This window comes from Meriones unguiculatus, chromosome 16, assembly GCF_030254825.1.
Source record: "Meriones unguiculatus strain TT.TT164.6M chromosome 16, Bangor_MerUng_6.1, whole genome shotgun sequence".
In the NCBI taxonomy this organism is placed as follows: domain Eukaryota; kingdom Metazoa; phylum Chordata; class Mammalia; order Rodentia; family Muridae; genus Meriones; species Meriones unguiculatus.
The window spans coordinates 64685478-64694512 of record NC_083363.1 but is presented as its reverse complement, the minus strand read 5'-3'; positions in this window follow the sequence as shown (position 1 = coordinate 64694512).

Sequence of the window (9035 nt, the reverse complement as noted above, 5' to 3'; positions counted from 1 at the left end):
TAAGTCCAGAATTAAGTGGCCCCATTCTTAAACTAAGAACAGACTAACTGAGTGTCAGCAGATCACAATCCACCTTAAGGTAATGATGTAAGGATTCTAAACCCTTGAACACTGGCAGGGCCTGTGCAAACCTTACCCCAACATAACATGCATTTGCTTGTATTCACTCCACCATTTTTAAAATCATATTTTTATGTGTATGAATGTCTTGTGTACATGTGTGTCTGTACATTACATGCATGCCTGAGGCCAGAAAAGTGAATCAGATACATTGGAATTAGAGTTACAGACCTCAGGAAAAGCAGTCGTGCTCTTAACCACTAAGGCATCTCTCCAGCCCTTTCTCTTGCTCGTAAAAGGCCCATGTCATCTCACAACACACCTCCCCTTTGGGGGATATTGCCCATTTTAAACCATGGCCAGCAGAACCCCTTCTTTCTGGATACAAGGAAGGCCTTCTCTCACCTTCCTGAGTTACTGCTGTTCTAGTCTTCAGAATGAGACGCCTCTGTTTCCACAAGGTACATTAAAAACAACAACAACAAAACTGTTGCAGTATGCCCATCATCACCATGAGGTCCTCCTTTCTGGACAGGCTCTCAGCAGTCAGCACATATGAGTGGGCCACTAAGGGCTGATTAGAAACTCTGTAGAGTTGAATACATGTGGTCTTCATTGTAGGAGGGTCAAGCTGGCCATTTTCTTAGGAGCCCGTGGGCCAATATCATCTTTTATTGAGATTTGTTTATAAAACATTTCCCATTTATTGCTTGGAAGGCATGTGGCTAAAGGTATGTAGCATCATTGTATTCATCTATTTTCAAATGCTGTAATAAAATAGCTGGAAATGGGTAATGTAAAAAAGCTTGTAGGTTCAAGAACATGGGACCAACATGTACTCACTTCTGAGGGCCACTGTCCTGTGTTGTATGGGAGTGAGAACTCACAGGAAAAGAGGAACGCATACAGCAGGGCAGAAGGCCAGAGAAGGGCTCAGGAGCTGGCATAGTGTTCCAGAACAACCCACTTTTGAAGTGATAACTGAGGTCGTATGAGAGCTGTGATACCCTCCAAGTGTCCTGAGGAGCTGGTTGCCTTTTCCTGGGTTCCAGCCCTTAAAGGCAGCATCACATGGCAAGATTCCAGCACAAAGCCTCCAGGCACATGTTCAAACCATGTCTTCACACACAATTACCAGTAACGCTCTCTCACACCCCTGCTTCCATATGCTTCTTCAGCCACACTTTGTATTCCATGTTCAGATCACAATCTCAGAAAACATACTTCCAGTTGGATGCTGCCAAACCTAGCCTTTCCTCTTCCGTTTGTCTTTGTGGATCCACTTACAGTTATTATTAATTTTTGTGGAGAGGGTTTCTAGAAAGAATAGAGTTAAATGTGTCTGTCCAATCAAGTGATAAGACTAGGGTTCCTCAGTTACCGTAGATGCAGACTTTGAGAGGACAGTAAAATTTCAATCATCAAGACAAATAATATATCATTGCAACATTTTATTAGAGAAAAGTCTGTGCAAGAAACTCCATGATGAACCAAAATGTCACAATTTTAAATAAGAACAGGGTGTGAGTGATTGCATTTCTTCTTGCCTCCTGCTCTGTATGGCTCAGGCTGGCCCCATCTATTATCTTCAAGCAGAATTTCTGATGATGTTAAGATTTTCATGACCTCATCAGACTGTAAAAGTCAAAAGGTTCAAAATTATCTTCTCACTTGTCTATCATGCAAATTTCTTGAATATCTAAGAAGTGATAACTCACTCTAGTCCGACCAGGGAAGCATTTCTGGACATTTTTTAAATGACTCATAAGTGGGGCTTGGCTTCCCAGCACTGACAGACATCAAGATAAGCACCTTTTGAGTGAGTTAAAACACGTAAACATGCATTGGCTGGACAAAGAAATGCCTGGTATTACTGTTTTTAACTTGACAGAAACATGTGTGTTGTATAAAGGGGAGTATACCTCCCCACAAAGTGTCCTTCACCCCGATAAAGGACAATAGTAATTTATGTTTCCTAACAGGATTTGTGTTAAAATTTTCTCCGAGTGTCCCAAACCTAGCTGCTTAGCCTACTCTAGGCAGAACCCAAACTCTAGCTTTTGTTTGAAAACTGCTAATGGATCCCAGTCCTGCCTCTCCTTCACCTAACCTTGAAGCTATTTGATTTCCTATTTCTGCTTGATGTTAAGCAGGAGGCTTCAAGTGACCTCACAGCTTCTTATATCAGAATTTGTCAGGAAATCGCCTACCATCTACTGATTCGAGTAAATACTTTATTCTCTCTAGAAAAATTGAATTATGCTGCAAATAAGCTGTATTCCAGCCATTCTGTATGGTGGTCATGTTCATGGACACCAGTTGATGGTGCCCTGAACAGTTTCAAAAGCCGACCTTCTGGGGCTCAGTGGAGAATTTTCCCAAAGCTTCTTGTCCTGTGTTCTAGCTAGGTAGGTCACATTCACTGAGGGCATGAGTGTTGTTCCCATGGGGTTGCTGTAAGATAAGCTTGGGTTTCCACCTGTGCTTTGAGATGGCAGAGGAGAGGCACTCTAAAATTTCAGGGTAATATGAGGCTTCTTCAGAAACCCGTGCAACACAGTGGGTCCATGGAAAGAATGTAGGAGCCTATGACTGGTAGTTCTGTGTTTTATGAAGGAGCTGGTAACCTACTTTTGCTCAGCTCTTGGAATGAAGTGTGTGTGTGTGTGTGTGTGTGTGTGTGTGTGTGATGTGCCAGGTAAGAACAAAGCCTCATTATGAAGGAAAGCATTACCTCATGGCTCAGAGAGAAATGAGACCACACCTGGAGCACTTTGCACTCTGTCAAGAAGCAGCATTATAAAACGATGACTGGAAAGATGCCAAGAGACCTGAAAATGTCCATAAATGTAGAAAAGAAGGAGAATGTGACTGCCCTTCTTCTGTTAATCAGTGACTGGTCAGAGTGCAAAAACATTCAGGTTCCCACACTGTGGAGAACTCAAAGGCAAGAGAGACCCCCATCTCCTGGTGGAACTCTTTCTAGTACTCAGTAGTTGAGTGGTTGTAACACACAGCTGCACCTTGTTTCTTTACACATCTCTTTATTGCAGTGGCTTTAGTGAATTTTGCAGATGGCACATCTTTTACCAATTGACTGTTTTAGGAAACCCTGCAGGAACAAAGCTGGCTCATTCCTTTGCATGTACTACTCTGTGCTTCTGTCACAATGGCCTCTTGGGATGATGCTTCTCCAAACTCAGTAGACTGCAGGGTAATGGAAATGTAACTTTTGTTTCCTGGCATTGCTAGAGCTGAATTCTGCCCCTAGCCCCTTGCAAACACAACTTTTCCATACGCCAGGAAACTAACAATGTCCTGATAGCTACTTCACTGCCATATCTGTACCTTGGTCTGCACCCAAGTTGGCACTACCTCAATGGTGGGCCTGTGTAGGCAGCTCAGATTTTTTTCAGCCTCTGTGTATGCCGAGGTGGAGCTTGGTGTTGCTTCGTCAGAAATATTGATTAATTTCCAGAGCTCCTGCTGTATAAACATGGCATCACCAAGCTAGATAAACAGGTATTAAGCAAGAAAATACTCCTTCTACCTTCTATCAACAAAAACCTTTAATTGAAAAACAGAGCAAACAAAGCTAGAGATGGCTCAGCAGTTAAGAGTACTTGCTGCTCTTGCAGAGGACCTGAGCTGGGCTCCCAATATCCTCTTCAAGTTACTCCAACCACATATGACGAGAGCTCCGGGAGATTAGCATCTTCTTCTGTTCTCTACACACACACACACACACACACACACACACACACACACATGCACACATGCACATTTGCATGCACACATACACTCTCTCTCTCTCTCTCACACACACACACACACAGATACACACATACACAAATAAAAAATGAACACAAAGCAGACCTAACACAGAGTGAGTGTCCTTCTCAGTTACTTGGAGCTTGAACAAAGATGATGACGAGAAGTTGGCCTCCAGAGCTGCTTTTTTTGGTTTTGTTTTTGTTTTTTCTGAAATTCAGAAACAGTTAGAAACAGAATGTTGGACTTAAGGCCAGCAAACTCTGCCTGTGTATTGAGGGAAAGAAAAGGGATAATTTGTGGCAATGAAGTGGTGTTTCCTGAACTAGACTGAGCCCTGTAGTTCCATTTGTGTCTCCCAGGCTGCTGTAACAAATTACCAGCACATAGTGATCATGGTTTCAATGTGAAATCTCCCGCACAGGCTCAGGTGTTTGAACATTTGGTTGCCAGCTAGAGACACTGTTTTGGGAGGCTGTAGAGATTTCCTCCCCACGGCCTAGCTAGCAGAAGGGAGTCACTGCAGACGGGTCTTGTGCAATATCCACTTCCGGTTTTGGCCCCAGCCCTCTCTTCTGTTCTGCCAAGGTGGGAACAAGCTGTACATCATCAGCTCCTGATGCTGTGTGCTGACTCTGTTACCCCTACCAGTTTTTCCCACCCTGAGGGCCTGATTTCACCTGAAATCATGAGATGGAATGACAAACCTTTCCCCCTCAAACCACTGCTGTCTGGTATTCTGTCGCAACTTTGAGAAAAGTAACAACACGGTGGCTTAAGATAACACAAATGTGCCTGCATATCTGTGAGTTAGAAATCCCACAGAGGTCTCATGGTGCTAAAGTCAAGGTGCTGGGAAAAGCATGTCCCTTTCAGAGGCAAGGGGAGAATGTGTTGCTTGTTTTTCCTGGTGTCTGGGGGCTGCCCACATTCTTTGGCTTATGTCTCTTCCTCCTCTTCAAAGCCAGCAATGTTGGGTGGTATCCTGACATTGTCTGACTCTGACCTGATCTCTGCTTCCCTCTTCTACTTTTAAGGGCCTTGTGATGACAAACATGATAATCCTTCATAATCTTCTCAGTTGAAGACCTATTGATTAGCAACTGTAATTGCTGTTTGTCAAGTATACTTCTATTGCAGCTTCCTTGAAAATGAGTTGACCTTCAAACCCCCAGGACCTCAGAATGTGGCCTTATTTGGAAAGAGAATCATTTCATTCAGGAAGGGGGGGGGGTGTTCTTGCGGGGTTTTGTTGTTTTGTTTCTTGTTTTGACAAGATGTGCTCATACAAGTAGGGTGACCCCTGACTCAATGTGGCTGGGGCCATCAACACACAGTCATAAAAAGATGCAGACAACTGGGTAAATAAATGCCTTGTGAACACAGAAACAAACTGGAGCAATGCGTGTAAAAGGCAGAGAAATCCTGGAGCTACTGGACATCAGAAAAGGAGATGAGGGAACCTCTTAGGTGTCATAGAACCGGCTTAGGCTCTCTGACAGAAGCCTGCCCACCAACACTTTGATATCAGACATCGAGCTTCCAGAACTGCAAGATGCCAGCTTTTTTGTTGTTTCAGAGTCTAATCTTATGGTGCCTTCTTATAGTAGCACTAGGGGGTGGATATGCCATGGGAAGTAATGGCGCCAGCTTTCAGGGTGTGGACATCTTTGTAAAATTGTAACTTCAGGAGAGCAGAGGAATTCCATGCATTTGCTCCAGACTTGATTTTTAAATACTGCTTCTATGTCAAATAGCTTCCATGTATGGAGATAATATCTGCCCTGGAATTAAGGAGGTTTTTTTGTGTTGCTTTGAATTTTGTTGTAGGTACTCTCAGTGAAATAGAGTTGCCTCTCTCAGGGCAAACGCAAGTGTTCTCACTCTCACAGGAAAAGACTTCCCTAATATGGGGTGTTTCTTATGAAACCTCCACTGATGGGGTGGATGCCAGCTGGTTGCTTTGCACTGCTCTGTGGAACTTGGGACCTTGCAAACTAAAGTGAGGGAACCCTGGTTAATTTTCAAGCATAGCGAATCTCTAGCCCCTGGCAGGTCTTTACATAGACTCTGTCATAGTTGAATCAAGCAGGAAGTTTCCTAAGTGGAAGAGAGACTCCAGTGAGTCTCTGTCGTTGAATGACTCAGCAAACACTCAGAAGTAGGACTTGGGTTTGCTCTTGTCACCATCTGTTTACCTCTGAGTAGGGTTCCTCTACTAGGAGCTGTGGACTCATGGAGGATATTGGATGCACACGTGGGGCCAGGCCTTGCCCTTGCTGAGTGCAACACTCAGAGCGGGCCCAGCATCTGTGTTTCAGTCAGCCTTTTGGGAAATACCAGCCTTCCTGGCACGCCTCGATTCCCTATGCTAGCCTTGGTGAGTGCAAATGGGAGTGTTCAAGGGAACTCTGAAGCTAAGCATGAGATAAAAGAGCGAGACCCGTCCAATACCTTTTTCTCAGAGGCGGGACCTGGGGTCTGATGCTCTTTGGGTGGATGACACCTAAATGAACATCTGTACAAAGTCCCAATTTATTTCTAATATCAGAGATCAGACCTCTACTCTTGCCTGATGCGTCTAAAACAAAAAGGGGGAACTGTAGAGAGCTGCGGAATGCTATGCCTTAAAGATGGAGCTGGTTTCTGCCTTCCACCTTCCCGATGGTTAGTGCTCTCTGTCACGAACAACTCCACATTTGGCTAAGGCCGAGGATCTGGCTTGCTTCCATGTAGGTGGACCTATCTGCATTGCCCCCGTGGCACGCCTGGGTTGGCTACCCAGAAGCTATTTAAGCTGTGGGCTGGCTTTCCCCGGGGTCCGAGGATTGTTCAATGTTCCTGAATAAACTGCATTGAAAAAAAAAAAAAAAAAAGAGCGAGACCTTGCTAGTCCACTATCAGTGACTCCTCTGCCCCCCATTCATTGAAACTAGGCAGAGTCTCTGTGCTTCCAAGACCATCACCCTCTACCTCCTCACCCTAAGGAAAAGCAGACCTTTTGCTGAGATTACATCATTGATTTAGTCTGCTTCATATTGCTGAAACAGACTCCCACTAACTGAGTAATTTATAAAGAAAAACAATTACTTCTCATAGTTCAGGAAGTGGAAAGCCTAGTGTGGGGGTGGGGTGAGGGTGGGGGATGATCTCTGTGATTTGTTATCCCATAATACTGAAGGGAGGTAAGATGGGAGGAAGAGAGAGGGGGACCAAACCCATACTTTCACTTTCTATTAATTAATAATCTACTCAGCCCTACCCCGAGATACTGGCATTGCCCGTTTAGGAGGACAGAATTCTCATGACTTCATCCCCTCTCGTATGCCCCTCCTGCCAGCTCCTTGGGGACATAATTGAGCAGCAGTCAGCTCCAGCATTCTTATCTTTTTGATGCTTTAACCATGAGGAGGAAAGTGTGGAAAAGAATGGAAAACGGGCCAAGGGAGGAAGAGTTCTGCGGCTGGAGCCTGACTTTGCTCCTAAAAATGAGCTGAGGAAACCTGCACATCCTGATGGGAGACTGCAACGTTTCATGAATGTGGATAAAGTTACCATTTACAGGAAGTAAAAGTGAAGTCTGTAGGAAACACTGACAAGCTGAAAGCCAACCAAAAGAGACTGAGCAGATTCAACAGTGCTTGGGAAATGGGTCCCAAGTGACTCAGGAAGGATTTTTTTTTCCTTCACCTTGCTAAGATATTACATTGAAAATTCTCTTTCATTTTCAGGGATAAACTGAAGGATGAACAATTTTGTTACTGAGGAAAAAAAAATAGCATAGAAAGGGGGAAAGCAAATCTTGACAGCATCCCATGGGACTCCTTTTTTACCAGGTTTTCCCCTATCCATTTCGAGGCAAATGACAGCATTTGAAAATACGCTAGTCCACATACAGAGGTTTCAAATATATAGTTAACAGAATGCCAAATGCAGAAACAGCAGGAGAGAGAAAAAAACAAAAAACAAAAACAAAAACACCTCGGCTAATAAGACAACACATTCAAATTCTTTTGTTCAGTTATGAGAGGTTTGCAGGTATCAGATCCTACCTGGCATGGGCCTGACACCATCTCTGTTCCCAGCTTTGTTCCATCTTCCAGCTAGCGCATCCCTATCCTGGAAGTAAACTTTGGGTTTCCTGGGGATGTGCCTTAGCCCCGTTCATCTCTGAGCATCCCAGGAGTGTGCGTGCGTGTTGTAGAGTGCCTGTGCACACTCTGATAGTTTGTCGCCAACGGGCCAAACAGCACTCACCATGAATGAACAAGCTTTCTTGAAACTTAATTCTCTTGACTAGATTTTAGGTATCCCCCATCAATAGGTAAACCTCAAATTCTGCAATTTTAATCAAGGTGATTATATTTAAATCTTCATGAAAAATTGGATCTTTGGTCCCTAATGCAGCCATCATTGGATACCACATGGGTATAAGAATGGGCCCAGGCACAGCGAAGGGGTCCCTTGAGACTGCCCATACCTGAGCAGAGAGGAACATGGCCCATCACAGCATCACGAAATGGGACTCCAGAAGCAGGATCCTCCTGGAAGGAGCTGGGCATTGCAATGATTCAGCTCCTCCCCCACAGGAAGTGCCAGGAGGTTGTGGGCTACCTGCCCTTTTCTGCGTTTGCACTTGGGCACTGCTTAGTGCTAAACCTAGCTTCAAAAGTCATTTTAAAAATGCAGGCCAAGGCCAGTAAGAGGAGGTATCAATTGTGATCTGGTGAGAGGGAAAGGTCAGCTTAGTCAAGGTAGCAGGAGGCTTGGACACCCGGAAGGGTTCAGGGTCACCTGGAAAGTGGCCATGAGACTTGTGTTTGTCCTTATAGCTCACCACGCTCACAGCATCCTCATCCCTGGTCCCCATACCTTTCACCTCCTTGTCATCTTCTTACTTCAATAGTTCATGACAAATGCCTACAGCTCCCTTGAGTGACAGACTATGGCAGTGAAGGGGCGAGAGTAGGGGGGCTTTTACACATAGCAATGTGTATTTGGAGCCAGGGCCACTTGAACACATAGATGCCAAAGCTGCTTAAGACTAGAAGGGAAATTGAGCTCTTCAGATGGCATGTCTAGGACATCATTAGCAGACTTAGGAAATTGATTAACTTGTTAATCTGTGTCTGCAATTTATCAACACATACACAGCCTTTGTCCTGGAGGAGTTTTATTCCTACTCTTATTGCTTTATGCCCTCT